The sequence below is a fragment of the Lampris incognitus genome, chromosome 6 (assembly GCF_029633865.1).
Source record: "Lampris incognitus isolate fLamInc1 chromosome 6, fLamInc1.hap2, whole genome shotgun sequence".
NCBI lineage: Eukaryota > Metazoa > Chordata > Actinopteri > Lampriformes > Lampridae > Lampris > Lampris incognitus.
Window position 1 is genome coordinate 41,343,561 of NC_079216.1, and position 27,958 is coordinate 41,371,518.

Here is a 27,958-nt window from a genome sequence, read left to right on the forward strand (position 1 = left end):
CGATGTTGCATATATTGATTCCCTATGAACTATTGGCTCTCAAGTGTTTACAGTGCTAGCTCAGTTCATCGTGTATAAATGCTTCTTTCCACATCTCGCAGACTTTTGAAGAGCAGCCGTTGGTTATGCTAACTAAATTTATCTAAATTTATTTGGAGTTAAAGTATTCATAATAATCAGGGTTATACCCCAAACACATGCCCCCTTGCTTAAACAGCCACTTTGTTATCATTTTAATCTAGTGAGGTCAGGTGGCTATAGTAATACATACCAAAGGGAAGATTAGTGTACACACAATGTCTTTCATTTTGTTTTGTACATTGTAAACAAACGTATCAGCAAGTTCTTTGTGAAGTGCCTTGACATTCACATAGCAGTAACTAGTATTGGCCCTCTAGTCACTTTCTGCCCTTCTTACCCTTCTTAAGTATTCTCATCCAGACATGGTGTATGAAAATTGAATTCAGTTTCAAAATTGAATTTTCATTATTTTGAAATGCACTTAATTAATAACATGATGTTTGCCAGTGGCACATACTATCGTCTACCCTAAGATTTTCCTTTAACATTGTGTTTCGGAAAACAGGATTTAAAAGGAAAGGTAAACAATGAAATTTTCAATCTCCTTTTAGTTCTCCAAAGTAATTACTGCTGTGCTGTGCCATAACCCTCGGGAGAGTTTTTGGATTAAGCATTGTGATTGGAGACACAGAGACCAGTTTCATGAAAATTGCCGCTACCAACTTTGCATACTTAAAGAAAACGTATAAAACTGTGTGACCTAGGACTCTAATTAAACAGTCTATCAGTATTCCTTTCTTCGTATGAATTTGCATTTGATTTTCCTGGATTTATGGACAAACAGCCCTCTTCTGAGTGTAGTATGTACACCGATCAGCCAAAACATTAAAACCACTGACAGGTAAGTGGATTGATTATATTGTTACAATGGTACCTGTCCAGGGGTGGGATATATTACTCAATTTCCCCTCGGGGATAAATAAAGTATTCTGATTCTGATTCTGATTCTGATTAAGCAGCAAGTGAACACTCAGTTGTTGAAGTTGATGTGTTGGAAGCAGGAAAAATGGGCAAGCGTAAGGATCTGAGCAACTTTGACAAGGGCCAAATTGTGATGGCTAGACGACTGGGTCACAGCATCTCCAAAACGACAGGTCTTGTGGGGTATCCCGGTATACAGTGGTCAGTGCCTACCAAAAGTGGCCCAAGGAAGCACAACCGATGAACTGGTGACTGGGTCATGAGCACCAAAGGCTCATTGATGTGTGTGGGGAGCAAAGGCTAGCCGATCTGGTCTGATCCCACAGAAGAGCTACTGTAGCTCAAATTCCTAAAACAATATAACACTGGCTATGATAGACAAGTGTCAGAATACACAGTGCATCACAGCTTGCTGTGTATGAGGCTGCATAGCCTTAGACCAGCCAGAGTTCCCATGATGACCCCTGTCCACCGCTGAAAGTGCCTACAATGGGCACGTGAGCATCAGAACTGGACCATGGAGCAGTAGAAGAAGGTGGCCTGGTCTGATGAATCACGTTTTTTTTTTACATCAGGTGGATGGCCAGGTGTGTGTGTGTGTGTGTGTGTGTGTGTGTGTGTGTGTGTGTGTGTGTGTGTGTGTTATTTACCTGGGCAAGAGATGGCACCAGGATGCACTATGGGAACAAGGCAAGCCAGTGGAGGCAGTGCGATGCTCTGAGCAATGTTCTGCTGGGAAACCTTGTGTCCTGGCATTCATGTGGCTATTACTTTGACATGTACCACCTACCTAAACATTGCTGCAGACCAAGTACACCTCTTCATGGCAACGGTATTCCCTGATGGCAGTGGCCTCTTTTAGCAAGATAATGTGTCCTGCCACGCTGTAAAAATTGTTCAGGAATGCTTTGAGGAACAAGACAAATAGTTCAAGGTGTTGTTTGGCCTCCAAATTCCCCAGATCTCAATCCGATCGAACATCTGTGGGATGTGGTGGAAAAGCAAGTCTGATCCATGGAGGCCCCACCTCACAACTTACAGGACTTAAAGGATCTGCTGCTAACATCTTGGTGCCAGACACCAGACAACACCTTCAGAGGTCTTGTGGAGTCCACGCCTCGATGGGTCAGAGCTGTTTTGGTGGCATGGGGGGACCTACACAATATTCGGTAAGTGGTTTTAATGTTTTGGCATATCGGTGTGTACTGGTTTGATGATCAGATCAATTAACTGGTCTTAATTGACCAGTTGGATCATTTCACCATCTATTAGTGTTTCCTATCTAGAGGAACTGCAAAACAGAAAAGAATCATGACCAATCGGTGTGGATTTTTGGATTTCAGGGAGCCATTTTGATAATGCCATCAGATTTTTAGGCCAAGTACAAAAAAAAAAAGAAAAAGATTTAAACCATTAAAAAGTGAGTTTGTGCCAGACTGTCTATAAACAGACAGAAAGACAGATGGACAGATAGATAGGCAATGAGCAAGCAAGCAAATAGGCAGCAGGCTTTGTATTAATCAAAACCAAGTATTTAGACTGTGTTGACAAGGTTGCCAGATTTATCATTAAAAATATGCAGTTAGCCGTGACTTTTACTGATTTGATGAAAAGACTTCTCTGCCTAATAAGCATGTCAACTCACCATTTTATTTCATTAAGGGAAAAACAGAATGAGTCATTTAAACAAGATTGTACACAGTCGATAGTACCTACACAGTAATGTTAAGTCTCGAACAGTATCCTGAAAGGAATGAGCGTCTTTTGAAGCATTTGATTAATTCTCGGCAAAATATTCATATTCTTAACACGATGATGGATCAACACTACTGCTGCTACCCAGACAACATACAGTGTGAAGTTTGATTAAATTCAAGCCACAGGTGTCTGATTTTGATTTTTTCTTCTTTTGGTTTTGCTTGCAGATTTGTGTCAACAGATTTCAAGCTTTTTTTTTTATATTTGCAAGCTAGGGGTCAATGGTAAGGATTGTTGTATGGCAGGACGGCAACATTTGCTGAGCCAATGTCAGATGTCTTGTATGATTTTGGATATAAATAAGCCAGATAATGAAGTTCCTCCTACTCCCTTGGTCTGTCACAAGAGAAAAAGCTGGTTAATGAGATCATGGTGTCAGGAAGACTAGCTTAGAATGCTGATGATTAACATTATGAAAAAACCTAGCTGTCTGCTGTCATGCTCGTACTTACGCACCCTGGGAGGGGTAAGACGGCTTGAATCCCCCAGGTGTGACAGGGTGCTGGCACCACAGTATTCATTAAAGCAGCATGAGGGGATGTTTTCATGGTAAAATAATTCCTTTCAATTGCCACCAGTGTTGAAAATATCCCCACAAGTCCCAATGAAAACAAAAAAAAAACTTTGTTAAATGGATTTGCCGATTTACCTAATTGTCAAGTGCTGAGCATTGTCTGAGCTTTTCCACAAAATATTTACTGTTGCACAGGAAGAGCCATATATTACGTATTTATAGACTAGCATTTATCTATTGTGTATGTTATATTCATGATATTTAATTTGAATCAATTACTTTGATTTTGTTCTTTGTAAAGCCATGTGGAATGAGCCACGATTGTTTTTATTACGTCATTCAAGTGGCATGAAACAGATATTTGGGACTTACAGTCAACTTGCCACTTTGTCTATGGAAATACCCTCATGTAACTTTAAGCGTTGCTCCACAACCTCTTCTAACTCCATCAACAGAGCCGAGTCTTAATCATCCCCTTTTCATAAGCTTTGTTTAAGTGCAAAAACATTGTCGAACCACATCATATGCATCCTGCAGAGTGTAGGCTTTTAAAGACCTTCAGGCTTCCTCCTCTGCTGAAACACACAAATACATTATTTAGACACAGGTGCTCCTCGCTGCACAGATGAGCCACTCAGAATTCTAAGAACCTCCAAACTAAGGCCCCAGACACACGAGAGTGGCATTTACAACCAAAAGCAATTCATCTGAACTGAATTGTAACAATCAACGGATTCACATCTGGTAGCGAAGTAAATTTGTGCAATGCCTTCTTCTAGAGTTCAACTTTGGTGAACTTTGACCTTTTGACTTGACTTGACATTCAAATTCACACCATTGACCAACAGCAAAACTGCTTTGACTGTGATGACCTCTGATGGGGCAGTCACTATAGGGAAAATAAAGTGGAGGAAGCTACCATTTTTTGTACTTTTGTACTTGGCCAATTACCCTGCTCTTCCGAGCCATCCCAGTCACTGCTCCACCCCCTCCGCCAATCCGGGGAGGGCTGCATACTACCACATGCCTCCTCCGATACGTGTGGAGTCGCCAGCCGGTTTCACCAGGGAGACATAGTGCATGGGAGGATCACGCTATTCCCCTCAGTTCCCCCTCCCCCCTGAACAGGTACCCCGACTGACCAGAGGAGGCACTAGTGCAGCAACCAGGATACAAACCCACATCCAGCTTCCCACCTACAGACACGGGCCAATTGTGCCTGTAGGGATGCCCGACCAAGCCGGAGGTAACACGAGGATTCGAACCGGCGATCCCCATGTAGGTATGTAACAGAATAGACCACCACGCCACCCAGACACCCCAGAAGCTATCATATTAGCAGTGCCACATCATCCACCACTTCATACAATTGTGCCGTACCAGAATTTGAATAGCTTCATAAAAGATATGCGGTATGGTTTGCTGTCAGATGTGAAGCAGGAGCAGATGGCTTAGCAATGTTTCATTTATTTAATTGTTGTCAAAGTTTTTGGTCACCAAGCTTCAGGTGCCTCAAAGTCGTGTGAAAAAGATTTGCTATGACTATTTCTGGTGTTACCGGAACCTAATGCTTAAACCATTACCACACCTGGATTTAAGAGATGTGTGTGTGTGTGTGTGTGTGTGTGTGTGTGTGTGTGTAAGAGGGATCAAGAAACAGAGGTGACGAGAGAGGGGGGGAAAAAACGTCAACGACCAACATTTTTACCATCTAATTCTATCTCATTGTGAACATTTAATTCTCTATCTCAACTGTGAATACACCTCATTCATTGCCTCTTTCACTTTTTCCTTTCTTTTGCTCTGTTTTGCTCACATGGAGAAGAAATACATTTCATTTCATCTCTTTTTACCTTCAAAATTATTATTTTCTCTATGTCTCATCAAAGGGAGACTTTCGGATAAATCCTGTGCCGTAATAGACTTATTGTGTTAGCCCACCAAGGCGGTGAATTCTATTTCTAGGTCCTCCTGTGAAATTCATATTCATTAACCAGACCTATAATGTTCTTTTGAGGTTTTTGAAAGATACGTGACATTCGTTGAATGGCGTCAGGAAAGCAGGGAGGATATGTAAGAGCGTGAATTTTTCATAATCATCTGAACCAACTTGCAGTCACAAACGTTTCTATTACATCATTGTTACAGCCAACACGTTAGATTCATATGCAGAGCAATAACACAGATTTCTATGTACCTATTATGTACAACCAGAAATATTCTGTGTTGTCTCTGCAATGGAAGCAATATATCCAACACAAACCCAAACTGGAACAGCAAGATGAGAAGTCATTAAAATGAAGGTAAAGTAGCTTCAATCAACTTGTGCAATTACTTATTTGCAAATGAGCTTTTAAATGTTATTGTGGATACTGGCAGATAGTTAAATGTGTACTAATTACTGAGCAGTTTTGTTTTGAGTTGTGTTCAGTCTCGTGCCTCTTTTGGTTTTTGCCAAGTCTGGCTTTGGTTTAACAGTCCGTGCTCTTTGTTTGACGTTCAGGGGTTTTGGGGTATGAGATAGAGAGAATTACCTGAATTTGTTAACAGGCAGGAGGCAAAAGCCTCAATGATTAGAATCTTGGAAATCTGGGAAACTTGTGTCTTTGACTAGGACTTTCATCCATCTCAATTCCCATAGTAGGTTCATTGCTGACTAGGGACATCACTGGCCTCTCTGGGATTTTGACCGAGAATCCAAAATCCAAGGATGAGTGCCAGAATCAAGAACCTCCCTCTTAATTAATGCTTAATTGATTACTGGTTCAGTGCCAGTGCTGGAGCTATAACCATCAAAGATTTATTTACTGAGAAGGAACATGTTGACATTTGTAGTCAGTTAACATATTTTATTCCCTGAACTCAATTATAGTGGTACATTATACATTATACATTTTTTTATTTTCCTTTATATGACACCGAGTGGATATCTGGGTTGTTTTATATATATAGTATATATACTACTACTACTACTTTCGGCTGCTACCGTTAGGGGTCGCCACAGCGGCTCATCCGTTTCCATTTCTTCCTGTCTTCTGCATCTTCCTCTGTCACACCAGCCACCTGCATGTCTTCCCTCACTAGGGATGGGTATCGTTAGGATTTTATCGATACTACTACTCTTATCGGTACTGCTTATCGGTTCGGTACTTTATCGATACTCTTATCGGTTCTTTTTTATTATTATGCAAGAAAAAAAGACAATTAAGAACAGAATCGACATTGCTTTATTATTCTATTATATAACTTTATATAAATATAAACAAATATTATTTATTCAGCAGCAACAGCAGCAGCAATGTTTTAAATGCGTCTGAATTATAGACTTTATAATCAACATTCAACAACAACAACAAATAAGATAAGAAAATAAAAGTAGATAAAGATAAAGAAAAAATATATATATTAAAAATAAATTTTTACAGCAAAAGGCTAACGGAAGTTCAAACAAACAAAAACCTAGAACATTATCCTAACAGTTCTTCTGCAGAAAAATCAACATATCTGCCTTCTCCGGCAGAGTCGTGATCTCTCCTGACTTATAGTGTCCCCGGCTATTAGCCTAGCTAACTCCGTATCTATGGCTTATATATTTGTAGCTAAACAATTAGCTAAGCAATTATATTTTATTTATTGGCCTATTCGTAATAATTGGTTATTAGCCTAGCTAACTCCGTATCTATGGCTCATACGGCTTACCTGCAGTGGACGTGGATGGAACACTACGAGCAAAGCAGTCGAAAACGCCGCATTTCTGCAGATTAATACCATGTTTCGACAAAAGATGTTTCGACAGATTGTTTGTATTGCCACCCTTACTGGCAAATGATTTGTTGCACTTGTGGCAAGGAGCGTTGTTGTCATCAACTTTTGAAAAATATACCCAAACTTTTGAACGTTTAGTTCTCTCCGCCATGATGAGCCCTCGAGCAGAGCTGTCTGCGCGTGTGTGAGCGAGTGTGTGGAGCACAGCACAGCCCCGCCCCTCGCGCAGTAAGAGAGAGAGACAGAGAGATGGAAAAAACGGCGAACAAGATTATGTTCGCAACGTTTAAATTCCTCGAAAAACACAATTGCCACAATATAAATCTCACTCCATGATTTCTCGAGTACCTACCGACTACCGATAGCAGAACCGAAAACGTCGGATCTTAAACATGCTCCGGTTTTTACTAATTTAGAACCGGTTCCCGTTTAGAACCGGGTTTCGGGGGGCATCCCTATCACTCACCACATCCATAAACCTCCTCTTTGGCCTTCCTCTTTTCCTCTGGCCATATTCAGCATCCTTCTCCCAATATACCCAGCATCTCTCCTCCACACATGTCCAAGCCATCTCAATCTTGCCTCTCTTGCTTTGTCTCCAAACCGTCCAACTTGAAATGTCCCTCTAATATACTCGTTCCTAATCATGTCCTTCTTCATCACTCCCAGTGAAAATCTTAGCATCTTCAACTCTGCCACCTCCAGCTCCGCCTCCTGTCTTTTCGTCAGTGCCACTGTCTCCAAACCATAGCTGGTCTCACAACCATCTTGTAAACCTTCCCTTTAACTCTTGCTGGTACTCTTCTGTTGCAAATCACTCCTGACACTCTTCTCCACCCACTCCACCCTGCCTGCACTCTCTTCTTCACCTCTCTCCTGCACTCCCTGTTACTTTGGACAGTTGACCCCAAGTATTTAAACTCATATGCCTTCGTCACCTCCACTCCTTGCATCCTCACCATTCCACTGTCCTCCCTCTCATTCACATATATGTATTCCGTCTTGCTCCTACTGACTTTCATTCCTCTTCTCTCCAGTGCATACCTCCACCTCTCCAGGCTCTCCTCAACTGCACCCTACTCTCGCTAAAGATCACAATGTCATCCGCGAACATCATCGTCCATGGAGACTCATATATATATATATATATATATATATATATATATATATATATATATATATACATATATATATATATATATATATAATTTTTGGTCATATTGTGGCAGGAATGAGGAAAAACACAGGAGACCAAGGCGAGTTTGATGTTTATTCCTCAACTCCAAAAACCAACTGCTGCAGGAACAACCCTGCACCGGCGAGCCCGGGAACGTAAACCACGCCCCCAGCCCTGCTGGGTGAGAGGCATAGTCCCTAGTGTCCGCCACACAGCCCCCCCCCCCAAACACCCAGAGGGGACTCCTGGAAAGAAAATTAGTGTCTCACTGGAGGCTTAAGCAGCCTGCCATAACGGCTGCGCCGTCCCTCAGCCGAAACAGTAGGTTGTGGAGTTAGAAAACAACGAGACAGGAGACGTGAGAGTAGACGTAGTCGAGGTAGTTTACTAGCTCCAACTTTACATGTCATATATTCGACAACGACACTGAACTCTCTGGACCGGAAGCGGAAGTGCATTCTCTCTTAGGTGAATGTCTCTAGTTATATAGATGTGGGTCACCACACAGGCCCCCCCAGAATTCACCTACACAAAACAATGCAAAACAGCAAAAGCGCAACTCATGAACATAAAAATAGACTCTACAACAGAACAGTCAATGACATAGTGCAAAGTCACGGGGAAAACAAGTGACGAGTCGGGGGGTGGACCCTGCGGCCATAACGGCTGCGCTTCACAGGAGGGGAAACAGATGGGGCCGAAACCCGGGCCATAGGCGGGGCCGAAGCAGGAACAGAGGCAGGTGCCGGGGCCGACCTAGGAGGGCGTCCCCGCCGCGGGGGTAGGGCCAATTGCATTGGCTCCCCAATGTCCAAGTGAGCAGGCTTGAGACGGTCTATAGCGACCCGCTCCGGCCTGCCCCCCATGTCCACCACAAAGTTCTTATCCCCCGCCTCCAGGACGCGGAAGGGCCCGTCGTATGGGGGCTGCAGCGGGGACCGATGGCTGTCGTGCCTAATGAAGACGTACCTCGCCGATGGCAGATCCTTGGGGACGTAGGACCGGGGGAGGCAGTGTTGAGACATCGGAACGGGAGCGAAGGCACCGGCAGCGCTCCGGGACGCACTGAGGTGAGAGGCGGCCGACCAGGGAGTCGTAGCATCCGGAAGAAACTCCCCCGGAACTCGCAGGGGCTGGCCATACACCAGCTCAGCGGAGGAGGTCTGGAGGTCTTCCTTCGGGGCCGAACGCAGGCCGAGCATGACCCATGGGAGCCGGTCCATCCAGTCGCAGCCAGTGAGGCTTGCCCGCAGAGCGGCTTTCATGTCCCGATGGAACCGCTCACAAAGTCCGTTGCTCTGCGGGTTGTACGCCGTAGTGCGGTGGATCTTCATCCCCAGGTGCTCAGCGACCGCCGTCCAGAGCTCCGAGGTAAACTGGGAGCCCCGGTCGCTCGTGATGTCACCCGGTGTGCCGAAACGGGCCACCCAGCAGCCGATGAACGCCCGTGCTACCTCTGCTGCCGTCGTGGAGGACAAGGGAATAGCCTCTGGCCACCTGGTGGCCCTGTCCACAATAGTGAGGAGGAACGTATAACCACGGGAGGGGGGCAGGGGACCCACCAGGTCAACATTGACATGGTCAAACCGCCTCTCTGGAACCACAAACGGCGCCAAAGGGGCCTTGGTATGGCGGTGCACCTTGGCGCGTTGGCACGCCACACAAGAGCCGGCCCAGGCTCTAACATCCTTACGGAGCCCAGGCCAAACAAACTTGACGCTCACCAATTTGGTCGAGGCCTTCACTCCCGGGTGGGAAAGGCCGTGGACGGTGTCGAAAACTCGGCGCCGCCAGGAAGTAGGCACCAGGGGGCGCGGTTGACCGGTGGAGATGTCACAGAGGAGGGTGGTGTTGGCCGCGTCGAACGTCACGTCCTCCAGCCGTAGCGCCGTAGGGGTCGACCGGTAGTCTTGAACGGTCGCGTCCTTGGCTTGGTCCGCTGCCATAGCGGCGTAGTCGAGTCCCAAGCGAACGGCGTTAACAACCGCCCGTGAAAGGCAGTCGGCGACGGAGTTATCCTTGCCCGACACGTGTTGTATGTCCGTGGTAAACTCGGAAACCGCCGCGAGATGACGCTGCTGACGCCCAGACCACGGTTCTGAGGTTTTGGCCATACAGAACGTCAGCGGTTTGTGGTCCACGAAAGCGGTGAACTGTCGGCCCTCCAATAGGAACCTAAAGTGTCTGGTTGCGAGGAAGAGACCCAGTAGTTCCCTATCAAAGGTGCTGTATTTGCGCTCGCTCTCACGGAGTTGTTTACTGAAGAACGCCAACGGCTGCCAGCCCCCCCCACCCACTGCTCACACACGGCCCCCACGGCGTAGTTGGAGGCATCCGTTGTAAGGGCTATGGGGGCGGCAGGCGACGGGTGAGCTAGCAGCGCAGCGTTGGCCAGCGCGGTCTTGGCGGCCACAAAAGCCTCGTCCATCCCCGAAGACCAGTGCAGCTCGTCCTTAGACTTCTTACCCCGCAGGGCCTCATACAGGGGACGCATGATGTGGGCGGCACGGGGCAGGAAACGGTTATAAAAGTTCACCATGCCCAGGAATTCCTGCAGCGACTGTACAGTGCGGGGGCGGGGGAACATGGTGACAGCCTCAACCCTGGCAGGGAGGGGAACGGCCCCCTGTGGAGTGATGTGGTGCCCGAGGAAGGTGATGGACGACTCCCCGAACTGACACTTAGCTGGGTTGATGATGAGGCCGTGTTCGCTGAGCCTGTCAAACAGCTGTCTGAGGTGCGTCATGTGTTCCTCCGCCGACGCGCTGGCCACGAGGATGTCGTCTAAGTACACAAACAAAAATGGCATGTCGCGGAGCACAGAATCCATAAGGCGCTGAAACGTCTGCGCCGCCCCTTTAAGGCCGAAAGGCATACGTAAAAACTCAAAGAGCCCAAAGGGTGTGATGACAGCCGTTTTTGGGACATCCAGTGGGTGGACCGGCACTTGGTGATACCCCCGCACTAAGTCGATTTTGGAATAGATGGCAGCGCCCGCCAGGTGGGTAGAGAAATCTTGTATGTGCGGTATGGGGTACCGGTCGGGGGTCGTGGCATTGTTTAGGCGACGGTAGTCCCCGCACGGGCGCCAACCCCCGTTGGCCTTAGTAACCATGTGAAGAGGGGAAGCCCACGGGCTGTCAGAACGGCGGACAATGCCGAGGCGCTCCATAGTCGAAAACTCCTCCCTGGCTATTGCGAGCTTGGCCGAGTCGAGGCGTCGGGCCCGGGCGTAAACTGGGGGACCCACTGTGGTGATATGATGTTCCACGCCGTGCTTGGCCACCGCCGAGGAGAAGGTGGGTGTGGTGAGCTCGGGGAAATTTGCGAGCAGGCGTTGATATGGATCCCCGGTGGAGAGTGTGTTAGCGAGGCACAGCGCTCCAGCGCCCCCAAGCGTGCAGGGGTATGACGCAAAAGAGACGGCATCAATCACGCGACAGTTTTTAACATCCACCAGCAGGTTGAAAGCACAGAGGAAATCCGCACCTAGGAGCGGGGTGGATACAGCAGCCATCACAAAGTCCCAGCCGAAACGTCGGCCGCCAAAACACACGTCCACATGTCTGATACCGTACGTCCGAATGGACGTGCCGTTGGCGGCGTCCATCTGGGGGCCGTGACTGTCGGTCATCGTGTCCACAGCTTGTGCTGGTAGTATGCTGCGTTGAGCGCCAGAGTCAACCAGCAGCCGCCGGCCCGACAAGGAGTCTCTGATGAACAACAGCTTGCAGTCACGGCCGGCGCCCATAGCCGTTAACAAGCGCCGGCCTTGGCGTTTCCCTGAACCCTGTAACTGCAGGGTTTGCGACACCGTTTTGCTTTTGCCCCAAACCTGGCATGGTAATAACAGAGCCCGTCGTCAGGTTGGCGGCGGGCTGTCACCGCAGCCGCGGTGTCCATATAGTCGTACACAGGTGGTGGTGGGGCGGTCTGGTGGGGTAGCAGGGCATGCACAAACTGTTGCCGGTTGGCCAGGAAAACCCTGTCTGCTTCAGCAGCCAGAGAACGGTAGTCCTTGGAGGCGGCGAGAGGAGAACTGGCCAGTGCTGTGCGTACAGGTGCGGGGAGCTGCCTCAGAAAAATGTGTGTGAAAAGAAAGGCCGGATCAGCCGATCCCAGCACAGACAGCATTTTTTCCATTAAATCAGACGGTTTGCCGTCGCCGAGGCCATTCGGGGACAGTAAACGGTCTGCCTTCTCCAGCTCCGACAGTTCAAATAGTTTCAGGAGGAATGTCTTTATAGCATCGTACTTGCCAGCAGCTGGCGGAGCTTCCAACAGTGTCATTGCTCGCGCCGTTGTCGATGCGTCTAACGCCGCCACTACGTGGAAGTACTGCGTTGCATCCTGCGTTATCCCTCTCAGCTGGAACTGGGCTTCCACATGTTGAAACCACGGCCGTGGATTATGCTGCCAAAAGTCGGGTAGCTTCACAGTAGCGGTGTAAATGCTAGCGTTAGCAATAGCCATGTTGTTAGCACCGGCGTCGTCGTTGTCAAACATACTCGTATTAGTTGTTCGATCACGTCGGGGTCACCAATGTGGAGTTAGAAAACAACGAGACAGGAGACGTGAGAGTAGACGTAGTCGAGGTAGTTTACTAGCTCCAACTTTACATGTCATATATTCGACAACGACACTGAACTCTCTGGACCGGAAGCGGAAGTGCATTCTCTCTTAGGTGAATGTATCTAGTTATATAGATGTGGGTCACCACAAGGTGAAACACAGTCCAAAGCCGGCTGAGAAGCAGAACGCTGAACCCGTGAAGACACTGCCGGGGTCCTGGAAGGAGGACGACCCCGACAGGGAACCTGGGCCGGAAACACAACTTCGCCTGCCACCCTGTGCGCCGGTTTAAGCCTATCAAGCGTGACACGCTCCCTACGCCCACCCATATCTAGCACAAAACCCTTAAGACCCGTCTCAAGAACCCGAAATGGGCCATCGTATGGGGGTTGGAGGGGCGAGCGGTGAGCATCATGCCATACAAAAACGCTGTACTTGCGCTCGCTATCCCGCAGTTCGCGGCTAAAAAATGCGAGTGGCTGCCACGCATTCGCCACACGCTGTTTAACCACAGCCCCCACGGCTATGTCAGACGCATCGGTTGTTAAAGCTATGGACGCCGTGGGTGTGGGATGGGCGAGGAGGGCAGCGTTAGCCAGGGCGCACTTAGCTCCGTCAAAGGCCTGGACCTGTTCGGGAGTCCAGTCGACAGGGTCGTTAGCCTTCTTAAGCCACAGGGCTTCGTAAAGTGGCTGAAGGAGGTGGGCAGCGCGAGGGAGGAAATATACTGATGAATTTATGAATTATACATTACAAAAAAGAAAAGAAAAAAATTTATACTATATCACATTCATCATCAGCCGCTTCTCCGGGATCTCCCGAAGCAGCAGACAGGTACCGGGAGGCCAGAGGGGCTGCCGCTTTGGCGGTCGCGGGAGCAAAAAAAAAAAAAAAAATATATATATATATATATATATATATATATATATATATATATGTATATGTATATATGTATATATATATATTCTTTTTATATATATATGTATATGTATATATATATATGTATATATATATATATATGTATATATATATATATTCTTTTTTTTTTTTTTTTGCTCCCGCGACCGCCAAAGCGGCAGCCCCTCTGGCCTCCCGGTACCTGTCTGCTGCTTCGGGAGATCCCGGAGAAGCGGCTGATGATGAATGTGATATAGTATAAATTTTTTTCTTTTCTTTTTTGTAATGTATAATAGCTGAATTAACTTGAAGAGTAGGTGAGAAGGGGTAAGAAAAAATAAGTGTATAGTTTCTCCTACTCCTTTTTGAACATGAAACAAATAATCTGATGTACATGGAGATTTGATCCCTGAGCTTGATGTGTGGATTTGTTGATCACTTCAGATTTTTGGCAGTGGATTGTCTGTATGTTATATCCTGATTGTTTACATGTTCGGAATGAATCGTCATTAATTAATTAATGCATTCATTCATAGTGGTACATTGCACTTTAGATTTATTCTAAAAAAATGCATTCGCAATGTTGACATCTAATCAGCCGATTAGTTATTCCATTAGTTACCAGCAATTCCATATGAGGGTTTTTAATTGTTTAGCAGGATGTGTAGGTGATGTCATATAGAAACTTGAGAGACAAGAATTCTTTGATTGCAGGCAAATCATTGAGTCGTGATTCTAAAATACATGAGCCAACATGATTCTGGGCCACCTTGCTCACAGTTAGTTTGAAAACTGCTCTTGAGGCTTTATTGTTTGTTTTTAAAGCATTGCATGGGCTGCCTCCTTCCAGCATTTCCAACTTCCTCTGCCCCCGTTCCACCTCTAGGTCACTCATGAAGAGAACATAATGAAACACTGAACTTTAGAATTGTAAAATATAGGTAACAAGGCAAAATACCTTGCCCCTACTCCTACAGCCTCCACTTCGAGTGCAGTATTTACAGTTAAATACTCCCACCTTTCACCTCTACCTGGGAGAGGGAGACTTGCAAAAAGACTTACGTCTCTCAAGGCAGACAGTGAATGCCTTATTCGAGTCTCTAGTGTATGCCAAGGACCATGGATGGCGAAAAGACCTGGAAATTGGCATTTATTTGTATTGGCTGGCCAGTGCCACCTCCTATAGCGTGGTGTTGGAGGCATTTGATGTCCCCGCCGCCACAGCCCATGATGCCATCCATCGGATCGCACGCAGCATCATGGCCATCCATAAGAGGGTGGTCCATCTTCCCATCGCAGATGAACTGGAGGGGATTGGTGAAGGCTTTGCCCACCTGGCTGGCTCCCGTGCCTTCTGTCAAGTGGCCGGCAGCGTTGATCCAACCCACATCAGGATCAAGCCACCTGCAGCAAACAAGGAAGACTACCTGAAGACTATCAGGTACCCTATATACGAATTGCATACTTCACACAAAGATATATAATGGCCTGCTTTAATCCCATATCAATGTCAACTGTTAGTGACTACATTTTTTTTGTAACAGGAAGCTTTTCCGCTCTGCAGCTGCAGGTGATCTTTAACCACAAAGGTCACCTCCGGAACACATTTCAGAATCAGAATACTTTATTATCCCCAAAGGGAAATTGGGTGGATGGGAATCAGTATTGTATCAACAGCTTGATACAATATTGCTTAGATTCTTACGATTTGGATAGTATTTTTTTATCCTAGTGAAATTATGATCCCATATTACAATTATTTGGGATTTATGGTAACTTTTTATTGTTAATTGTGTTGTTAACTTGCAGTTACTTATTTACATATCTGCAGGCAGTTTAGACTGAAGAGGTCGCTTAGATGACTGATAAAACGTTTCTCTCAATAAACGTTGTCCAGATGAACTGATTCAACTTTCTTTGATACATACACATTGGTTTACTGTTGAGCAGCAGGTATGGAAAATAAGCAAAGTGGTACAAGGAAGAACATTTTGATATCATTAAAAACAATAAATTCAAAGATTTATATAGCATTCAAACTAATAAGGGCTCAAATTAATTTAAGTTTAATTGAAAATAATGCAGTTACATAAAACTTCTCTTTGTTCCTGTAGGTTAAGTGTACCTTTGTGCCAGTGGTAGTGTCCATCTGTGCCTTCCTCCACAACCTCTCCATTTCAAATGGGGAATTGATGGAGCGAGATATGGAGGAGGGGGATGTTCATGGCGAGGATGAGGCCCAGGCAAACCAGCATGAGCACCAAATGCCAGGCAACAATTTAAGAAACAGCCTATCAGTAGAGGTTTCTGCTCCTGGTGCTGCCATCCTTGCACTGCAAGAGCAAGATAATCATATACAGCACTGAACATGTTTTTGTACATTGTTTGTGTTCCTTCAGTAATTGCTCTTGTTTAATTAGTAAGTTCTAGATCTCTTTGTAAGTTCCCAAATAGTTTAACAATGTGTCTGACCACAGGAAACCTAGTGGACAATATGACTGACCACATGGACACTAGAGGGCACACATGTGAACATTTTCCCTCCCCTATGTCTTCAAAAATCAAAATCTTTATGATGATGATGGTGATGATGATGTGGCTCCTCCACGCTCATTGTGATAAAAATGCACCATCCAGTAGAAAAATACTGCCAGTTGTTGTATTAATGTTATATTGGTATATTAATATGTTCTCTAGAATAACATGGTAATTAGGATATAATATAATTGTCTTGTATACTTGTCTAAATTATAAACAAAGTAGGTGATGGTGATGGTTATGGGATACTAATGACACTAGAACAAGATTCAAGATTCAAGATCCTTTATTGTTACATCTCTCAGGACAAGAGAGTAAAATTATTGTGTTTCGGCTCCTCAACACTGCAGCAACCATAGCAATAAAATAACAACAAAACAAAACAAAACAAAAAGCAGTAGTAATAATAAATTGTGTGTGGTGTTTGTAAAGTGCTGTGTATATGTAGGCTCTGCCATAATAAATTTGCATATGTGTGTGTAGTTGATTTCATATTTGTATGTGTTTGTGTATGCTGAGCTATGTGTGTGTGTGTGTGTGAACTAATGATCCACTGAAGACCATAGATCAGTACCAGTCAATCTAGCAACAGGCTTAGTGTCTTTAATGTTCTTTGTTCAAAAGCCTGGTTGCTTGGTGGAAAAAGCTGTTCCGGAGCCTACAGGTCCTGGCTTTGAGGCTGCAGTACCGCTTGCCTGACGGTAGCAGCTGGAACAGTCCATAGGTGGGGTGGCTGGGATGTTTGATAATCCTGCGAGCTTTGCTGATGCAACGTCCATTATATACATCCTGGATGGAGGGAAACTCACATTCACTGATGTCCTGGGCTGTCTGCACAACCCTCTGCAGCATTTTGTGGTTGTGGGCAGTACAGTTGCCATGCCAGGCGGTGATGCATCCAGTCATGACGCTCTCAGTTTTGCCTCTGTAGAAGGCCCGTAGGATCCCGGGCCCCATGCCAAACTTCTTCAGTCACCTGAGGTGAAAAGAGGTGAAGAGAACAAACAAGATTATCACTGTAAGTAAAATAGTGCAGATACCAAAATTCAGTCCAACTTATTCAATGCACTTATTGAAATTTCTTTTCCACCAATGAAATCAAATCGGTCTCCTCTTCTCCCTTTCTGCATTTTCATTTTCGCTCTTCTCCAACCACCCTCTCCACTGTCTCTCCCTCTTTTCCTCTCTGTCCTACTGCTCTCTCCCTCTTCTCCTGTCTCTCCAGCTGATCCCTCTCCTCTCTCCAGTGCCTCTCCCTTCTCTTCAGACAAGTCTCTCTCTTCATCCCTCTCTGTGACTTTTTTAAGTATTTGGACCCACTCCGGCTCCCTCTTTCTCTTTGAGGATTTTTCTGCCTGAGCCAAGGGTTCCCTGGGTGAGGTAGGAGAGACCACCACCTCTTTGCTGGATGAGTCAATGATGACCAGAGGCATAATCTTAGGCCTCCGGCCCAATGCCTGCCTCATCCATTAATTTGTACCACTTCCAGGATGAGGCACTGGTCTTTCCTCCCTCCGTGCTAACTCCTGTACAACACACACACACACACACACACACACACACACACACACACACACACACACACACACACACACACACACACACACACACACACACACACACACACACACACATTCAAGGCAGGACAACTGCCTCTTGCTCTCATGGCTTGTGTAGCTCTCAGCAGAAAAGCAATGGGATTGAAGGAGATCTAACAGAGCTTTAGGATGCAGCAGTTTATGTTATGCTAAATGGGCAATTTAGGCAACATAGCTAGCTAACTTGCCTTGTATTTCTGTTTGAGGTCCCCCCCACTTTCGCTTCACTTTGGTGAGCTCTATTTTGTCCACCAAAGAATGCTCCCTGACAAACTCTCTTGTCAAAAACAGCAACGAAAAGGTAGTTATTTTCATGAAAATACAACTTCTTCTTCTTCTTTCAGCTTTTCCCCCTGTTTTCCAGGGCTCGCCACAGCAGATTTTACAGTTTCCATTAGGACCCTGTGACGGCACAGCACCAGCACTGGCTGTTGTTAATGCGGGCCTCGACCGATCCGATATTGCATTTTCATGAAAATACAACGAACTTCCGAAATGTAATGTTATCATAACACATAGCTACCTTGCGTGAAAGCTAAGTTAACTACTTAAATCCTTTTTGGGCAGTATTTCACCACCCACTGAAGGGGACTTTGTTGGCGGTTTGCCAGGGGATGAGGGCCACTGTGTCCTGCTCTGTCCCTAATACCCATTCCATTTCTTTATCCCAACCGCTTAACCTGCTGTCTGGATCACGGGGATGCTGGAGCCTATCCCAGCAGTCATTGGGCGGCAGGTGGGGAGACACCCTGGACAGGCCGCCAGGCCATCACAGGCCAGAGTTGTAACCTTACAGAAATGAACATTATTAGCTTTAAGAAAATCTTTATTGGAGATTTTGATATTGGCAATAAAACATGCAGCAGACATCAAAACAGACATCAAAACATCCAGTAACAGACAAATCAAAACAGCCACATCAGAAAATATAACTCAACGTTAGATTTAACTTGTGTATTTAGCTATACGCTCGTGGTTGTGGTTTAGTCACAACTGTGATTTGTTCTCATTACAGAAGGTTAAATTAGTAAAAAAAAATTGTTATAAGTGGCACTTAACATTTATATTCCTCCTTCTCCACCATTGACGCGAGGGTGGGGGGTGTTGCTGTCCGACTCCGCCATTTCAAAAATGACCGGTTGTTGTGCCCGTTCCAGCACTTGATGTAGACCCGGTCGAATGCATACTACAGATTTTTTTTCCGAATCAGCACACTACATCCTGGTATTTTTGGCATACTACAGATGTTGCTTTGGTTTGCATACTGTATACTCAATGCCACATTTTGGCCAAATCAGTACATACTGCTAGTATAGTAGGTGGTTTCAAACGCAGGCTGGGTTTTCCGTTACTGTGGACATGGCAGTCGAGGCGAGTGTGGAAGGCGGGTGCAGAAAACACGTTTGAGACTCGGCCCGGTGACCGAACGTTTTTGGGCGTCGCCTTCCAGCCCTTGAACCAATCGGAGTTGTGTTTGGAACTTGGTAAACAACTGTCACACGTTGTTAGAAACTCAGACCGACCATTTACTACAAAATGCCAAAATCCCCACGGCCACTCACTGATCGAAAAACACAGACCTGGTAAGACACAGTTGTGTTTTGTTGTTTTTCTTTGTTGTTGTTGTTGTTGTTGTTTCTGCTCATTTTGTGATATCGATCTAAAATGCAAGCGTGTGTTTTTTCTCGCTGCTTGCAGCGGGGCTGGTAGTGGAACTCTTCTCAATGCGGTGAGATTGGCTGTCATCCAACTGAAAGACAACACCAGCGTAGTAGTAGTAGTAGTAGTAGTAGTAGTAGTAGTAGTAGCGTTATTAGCTGTGTCCGAAACTTGCCCGCGTGACAGCTTTGTACATTTCCGTCGATTTGAACACATTTTGCTTTACGAGCTGCCAATAAGTCAATGCTATGCGTCGAACCGAACTACAAATCCAACTATTTGAGATAATCATTGACTTTCACTGTGCTGGGCGGCGTATTTTCTCTCATGGCACGAAACAAAAACAGACTGAGATATTGCAGACGTCAAGGGTGTGGTAGTGTGTTTTGTCAGCTGAAAGCTTTGCTCCTTATGTTAACTCCGGGTCTAGGTGATCTTGTGTGTGGTGGGTTTTTGACATTACGTCAAGGATCCGACGTGACGTTAAGTATAGGCCGTAGTTTAAGATAGTTTGTTTATTGTCCCAGATAGACAGATAGGCAGACAGACGGACGGACGGACGTCTGTCCTCAGGAGAAAAATATGGAGATGTTAAAACAGCCACTCATATACACCAGGTGTGCTAGCAGATTAGTAATCCGTGGCACAAGGTGAGTTTACAGTCAAGTAATTAAGTCAGTTATGAAGCAGGGGGTGACTCCTCTTCTCATCTAATAAACTATTCTACTACTGGGTCATTACATAAACAGTCTGAATAGCATGGAGGCCTTGCAGACCACTTTAAGACTGAGGAGTGTTTATGTCGACTGATGATAAGTGCTTCCTTGAGATGAAAATGTCCAATTGTTTGTTTTGGGCCATTACTTTGGTGTTATTGCAAATTAGTTGGGTAGTAAGTATGCGTATGGGCTTGAGTGAGTGGGAGGCTGAAATGAAAGGGGATAAAGGGAAATTAGGTAGGCTATAAACTTTACAGGCTATCAGTAATTTTCTAAGGCAGCCTAATTATGGAACACAGTTCACTGGAAATCGCTCATCATTTGCTTACTGATCGAGTAAGGCAGGCCTTTTACTAGGCAGCTTTTACATCTGGCGGGCGGTGATAAGTGTAAACACCAAAAAGGTAATTGGCCTGTTTTTTGTTGTTTTTTTGTTGTTTTTTTTTGTTGAAGGTGAGACCAGAAAATGTGACTGATAGCTGCATGACAGGGAAGCATTTTACCGAGAATTCAAATCTGTGCACGTATTCAGGTTTTGCTTGAAAGAGTAAACAGCACACTGATATTCTTTTTCTTTCTTTCTTTCTTTTTTGTTTTGTTTTTCAGTTTTTTGGGGGGTTTTTTGTTGGTTTTTTTTGGTTGAAAAACTGAAATATGACTCCATTTCAATGAAACACATCAGCCGTGGATGAAACTCCAACATGTGTGCACGAATATGATAACATAATATCCATATTTCCTGTAATAAATCTGCCAAGGTTGCACCCCTGCCTTATGACCTCTGACGTAGATGTGATGCGATGACTGCTGGGAAGTGCATTTGTCCATAGTGTGACGTGTCACACATGTAACAGAACAGCGAATGTCACAGCCCTTATTGATTGGAGAGACGGCAAAAAAGCAAAACAAGCCCTATTTCTGAGCATTTTTCAAAGATTAAAAAAGGGATGGAGTGATATTAGTTTTTAAAATCCCTTTCCCCCCCTTTTCTTTAGAGGAAAACTTTCTCGGGTATGAAGCCTCTTGCTCTTTTTTCCACAATATCAATATCAGCTACCTATGTTGAAACTCTGGCTTTTTGAATTGAACTGTTTAATTTTCCCATGCTGTTCTCACTTGTAATTTGAGTTGTTGATGTTGAATCATTATTCAAGTAAGAGAGCTGCTTTCAGTCTGTCTGTCTGTCTGTCTGTCTGTCTGTCTGTCTGTCTGTCTGTCTGTCTGTCTGTCTGTCTGTCTCACACACACACACACACACACACACACACACACACACACACACACACACACGCATTAGCCTATATGTACTTAAGTATTTTTTGTCAGATATATACTCAGAGATGTTTTATATATTGCATATAACAGTGTGTTTTTTTCTATTGTTTGTTCCACACAACACTGAGGTTCAGGTCAGGGCCATGCTGACTGTGTTGTTACTCCCACTACTGAGGACAGTGCATTTGTATATTTCTTTATAAATTGGTTGTTTCACCATTGGTTTGCTCCATCTGCTTTAGTCGTAAGCAAAAAGTCCTTACAGTAAACGGATGTGGGCACAGCCTTGACTGCTGCACGTCAACGTCTGTCTGCTCTCAACTCCTTGAGCACGCCCATTCGGGGGTGGGGATAAAGAAAGTTTCCTGTCAGACTGTCAGAGTGGCTTTTAAACCGTGTCGATAGACCTAACTCTTGGCACGAGCGCGAGAGGGGGAGAGAGAGAGAGAGAGAGAGAGAGAGAGAGAGAGAGAGAGAGAGAGAGAGAGAGAGAGAGAGAGAGAGAGAGAGAGAGAGAGAGAGAGAGAGAGAGAGAGAGAGAGAGAGAGAGAGAGAGAGAGAGAGAGAGAGAGAGAGAGAGAGACAGAGACAGAGAGACAGAGAGAGAGACAGAGAGAGGGAGAGAGCGAGAGCGAGAGGGAGAGAGAGAGAGAGAGCAAGAGAGAGAGATTGAGAGGGAGACAACGAGAGTGCGTGTGTGTGTGAGAGAGAGAGAGTGAGTGTGTGTGTGAGAAAGGGAGCGTGTGAGAGAGTGAGTGTGTGTGTGTGTGAGAGAGAGAGTGAGTGTGTGTGTGAGAAAGGGAGCGTGTGAGAGAGTGAGTGTATGTGTGTGTGAGAAAGAGAGAGAGAGTGTGTGTATGTGTGAAAGGGAGTGTGTGTGAGAGAGTGAGTTTGTGTGTGTGAGAGAGTGAGTGTGTGTGTGTGTGTGTGTGTGTGTGTGTGTGTGTGTGTGTGTGTGTGTGTGTGTGTGTGTGAAAGAGAGAGACAGAAAGAAAAAGAGAGTGTGCATGTGTGTGTGTGTGTGTGAGAGAGAGAGAGAGAGAGGGAGAGAAAGAGTGTGTGTGTATAAGAAAGAGAGAGAGAGAGTGAGGCGTGTTTGTGTGTGTTATGTGGGGAGTTGCAGCCATTACACTAGCATCTTTACAATAACTCTAGAAAATGAGAAAAAAAGCACAATCTGTGGTTTGTGCCCCTTGCTCAGTTTCCTTCTTGGGACTGTCCTATACTGTGCCTCTTTGAAAGTGCATTTCTGTATATTGCCCTGTGTTTTTAACGTGCCCTACCTAACAGCTGTCTTGCTCAGCTCAGGATATAGTGTGTGTTTAACAAACTGTAACTTGGGTCTAAAAGTACCGAGACAGCAACAACACCTTTGGTCCTCTGGGCTCTATTTTGGCTCATATTTCAGCACTGTTTTGGGCTTCAGTCATACTAATGAGGTTAATGGGCAACCTGTCGTCTTTAACAGGCGGGGATTTTGGCTCAGCACTAGTGATTAAACAGAACGACGGCATGTTTGTTTTCTGTCATTTCAATTTTGAACTCCATTTGAACACAACTGTCAGAATTACTTACAAGTGTTAAAAACATTGGGATGCCTATTCTCTGCATTTAAAAAGACGGGCTAAGTTAACCCGGTGAAGAGTTGTAATGGTGCTACGATTATACCTGCTCCATCAATTTTAGTGTAACGGGTGAAAAACAGTTCAAATAAGGATCGTTAAGGTGTGAGATGGTTCAGATATGGATCGTGTATGTGATGGAAAATGGGCCAGAAGAATGGTTTAAATGCATTTGAATGAGTTGCGATAGTAAGTGCCTGTGTGCAGCAGGTTTCGCTGTGCTCAAGAACTGCAGCACTGTTTTTCATACTTAACCCGATTCTAGACCCAAATCACAGTTACAGTCTCCAAGGGCCTTGCATTCGTACAGTGAAAAATAACTAGATAAGGTGTACGATAAAGGACACCCTCCATCGGGTCCCTCTTCCAGGACAGATAGATGTGTAGTATGTACTGATAGTGGGCAAGGTACACAATGCTGTAAATAGATTTAGAAACGCTCAGTGATAACAAAATAACACAAAAAAGGGAAGCTGGAAAAGCACCGCATGCAGAAATACATGAAGCATCTTCCCCATAAGTTGCCACAGAGCTGTGCATATCAGGAATGGTTCACCCTCAAGGACATCCAGCTAACAGCAGGCGAGATGGTGAACACGACTCATTCAGTGTATTTACATGCAAGATAAAAATTTGATTCTAATCAGATTATGGCAACCCCCCCTTTTTTCCCTCCCCAATTGTACTTGGCCAATTACCCCACTCTTCCGAGCCATCCTGGTCACTGCTCCACCCCCTCTGTTGATCCGGGGAGGGCTGCAAACTACCACATGTGTCCTCCGATACATATGAGTCTCCAGCCACTTCTTTTCACCTGACAGTGAGGCGTTTCGCCAGAGGGACGTAGCACGTGGGAGGATCACGCTATTCCCCCCAGTTCCCCCTCCCCTCTGAACAGGCGTCCTGACCGACCACAGGAGGTACTAGTGCAGCGACCAGGACACATACCCACATCCAGCTTCCCACCCGCAGACACGGCAAGTTGTGTCGGTAAGGACACCCGACCAAGCCGGAGGTAACACGGGGATTCGAACCGCCAATCCCCATATTGGTAGGCAACGGAATAGACCACCATGCCACCCAGACGCCGGATGATTATGGCAATATTTTGACGACTGCAATGCCACGTAAACAACTTAATCAAACTATTTCAATCAAATTAAGGTCTAACTTGCAAGCAGTTTAACAGAGTGATGAACAAAGCTAGATTTTGCGTCCGTCATTCAGTGTACCGTGCTTTGTAAATGGAGTTCTCTCAGGGAATTGGTTGTGCACATGCGCGATGTCCCACTACTTGCATCTGACCCGGAAATGATAGAAATTATATTAATGAATCAACTAAAATTGTTATGTGGTTTCCTTTTCTTAATCTTTCGATACCAATCTCATTAGCCTGCAGAGCAACTGTACAGATGTGCATTGTGTCCTCTCAGAGCCACATTTTTGAAGCGAGACTGAAACATCATTTATGCTCAGTAAAGTGAAGGAGCTTTGGAACAGAAACAGAAACATTCACTGAAAAGTCTCGAATACAATGTTGGAAGTGGGGTCGCATGCAACACGACTTCTGATCCGTAATTCGATTATCCAACAAGTCTTGTAAAGTTGGACTGCTGTGGAGGTTGCAGTATGCAAACACATGTAGACACCTCAGTTGAACTATGACCGCAATTCTAATTTTCACCTCAATCAGACAATTGGCTGCATGTAAACATATTCCTTGAATGAAAGAGGTCAACGGAGGCAGAAATTAATAATGTGGGGCAACAGTTTGTCACCTGACAGTCATCTGTGTAAAGAAAGAGTTAGCCAACACACAGTCATTGGCGTCGAAAGGGCCATTAAAAAAATGCTTAATTCACCACAATGGCGGCTGACAACCTTGGAGTTCCAGTGTTTCCCCTACCAAAGCCAACTAATCTTGTATACCCGCCCACTAATCCCCCATCATCAGTGAAATGTGAAAATGAATGTTGTCATTTATGGTGAAAAACACATGTGCAACACGGTTAACTCCACCATAGAATTACAGGTTTTCAAAAGAATAATGGGTGGCTCTCTGATTTTTTTTTTTGTTTTTGTCCACAAAATGCCACTTTGTCCCATAATAAGATGAGTTGCAGCACTGTTGACAGCGCACAGATGTCACTCACTGTCTTGTAGATGGGTGTTGACCGGACTACGGTGAATGGCTTAGAACAAAATTCAGTATTCATTTTGCCCTAGAGATGATTTTACACTGAACACAGCTAAAAAGTCCCAGTGAGTTGAAAGGTGACTCAGTGCGGGATGAGCTTAGTCATATTCTCATACCGCATGTTTTTTTTTATAGAACATAATTACCACAGTGAAACTGACTACTTGTGAGCATGGCGTGACTGTGGAAGGCTGTGGAAAGTTTAACAGTAGCCTTGGTTTGATTACAAAACGGAGTAAAGGGAGCATGCCAAGCAAACATTTCGATGACGTTCCCCCAGGTCGACAACGTAGTTACACCTTACCACCTCCTCCCACTAATAGAAAAATGAAAACAATACACAATGAAGGATTGGAAAATATTTCCATAGTCTGATTTGTCACATTGATGAGGGAGACAGAATTTGAAGATAACCACATAAGTCCATGCATTCATTATGTGTATATATGGCTGGGCAATATATCTATAATATATCGATATCGTGATATGAGACTAGATATCATTTGTATTTTTGGATATCGTAATATCATGATTGGGTTGGGGAAGAGTTGTTGCCTCAAGTGAAGGAGTTCAAGTATCTCGGTGTCTTGTTCACGAGTGAGGGTAGGATGGAGCGGGGGATTGACAGGCGGATTGGTGCAGCATCAGCAGTAATGCAGACGTTGTACCGGACCGTTGTGGTGAAGAGGGAGCTGAGCCGGAAGGCAAAGCTCTCAGTTTACTAATCAATTTTCGTTCCAACCCTCACCTTTCGTCATGAGCTTTGGGTAGTGACCGAAAGGTTGAGGTCGTGGATACAACCGGCTGAAATGAGTTTCCCCCGTAGGGTGTCTGGGCTCAGCGTTAGAGGTAGGGTGAGGAGCTCGGACATCCGGAGGGAGCTCGGAGTAGAGCAGCTGCTCCTTCATGTTGAAAGGAGCCAGTTGAGGTGGTTCGGGCATCTGATTAGGATGCCTCCTGGGCACCTTCCTTTGGAGGTTTACCGGCAACTGGGAGGAGACCTCGGGGTAGACCCAGAACTCGCTGGAGGGACTACATGTCCAATATGGCCTGGAAATGCCTTGGGATGCCCCAGGAGGAGCTGGAGGACGTTGCTGGGGAGAGGGATGTCTGGAGTTCCCTACTTAGCTTGCTGCCACCACAACCCTACCCCGGAGAAGTGGCTGAAGATGAATGAATAATATCATGATCTGACGTATTGTCTTTCCCTGGTTTTAAAGGCTGCATTACAGTAAAGTGATATACTTTTCTGAACTAACCAGACTGCTCTAGCTCTTCTGTTATTTGCCTTTACCCACTTAGTTATTATATAGGCATTACTGAGGATTTTGTTTGATCAAAAATGTAATTGTGTTAATGTTTTGTGAAAGCACCAAATAGTCTGTATTTATATAGCACTTTTCTAGTCTACCGACCGCTCAAAGTGCTTTACAATGTATGCCTCACTTTCACCCATTCACACACACATTCATACACTGATGGTGGAGGCTGCCATGCAAGGTGCCACCCTGCTCATCAGCAGCAGTTAGGGGTTCAGTGTCTTGCTCAGAAACACTTTGACACGGTCTCTGGAGGAGCCGATGGTCGAACCAGCGGCCTTCCAGTACGACCCGCTCTACCTCCTGAGCTGTAGTCATCCCCACAATATCATCACAATATCGATATGGAGGTATTTGGTCCAAAAATATCATGATATTTGATTTTGTCCATATTGCCCATCCTTATGTGTATAAATGGGCGTTAACACCCGTGTATGTATGCATCCCTACACAAGCATTGCACGCAGGTGATGTTGTTGTGATGGTTTAATGACACGCGTTCCACCGCTTGTTATGAGTGGAGCGATGTTCAAATGCTACTGAATAGCAACATGGTTACCTGCCAGGTGCATCTCTTCATGGCAGTGTCATACCCATATGCAAATAGATTTTTTCTTTTGTAGGATAATTCCGCATGCAGCAAGACTCAGATGGTCTAGAGCAGTTCGTGTGCCTCTTAATATGACTGATAAATTGGGGCTGTTTTGAGTACAAAAGGTGTTGCAGTGCAATATTAGAAAGGCTTCCTCAATGTTTTGAACACTCAGTAAAAAGCCAAGTCTGTAGTGATATTTATGAAATCGGGTTATTGCATACGCTAATATTGATAACTCCTCAATCTAATAAAGACCTATCTAAACCCTGACATTGTGAAATGGGACGACTAGTAAGTTTGTCAACTGTCCATTCAATAAGATTCGAAATTAATACACTTTTACAATTTAATTTTACATTTACAAAATACAATTTACTTGAGGCTTTAATATAATTTCATGAAGTATCCATAGTAATAAAGCTGTTTGCAGATAGAATATTAGAAATATCACTCCTATATTCAAATTTATAGCATGATTCAGAATCAGAATCTTGTGTATTGGCCATGTAGGTTTGCACATATATGGAATTTGACTCCGGTTTCGTGGCTCTCTCAGCGTACTTCAGATATATACACAAGGATCGACTTATACAGGCAAAATAAGAGGTGATGAAGTGCAGTGATGCAGAGAATATGTCAGAGATGCTGAAATAAATGTTAGCAGGTTACTTAACATACATGCCTGAGATAGATGGACATGACAGAGCGTACCAGTATACGTACAGTGTGCAGTACAGTATATACAAAATGG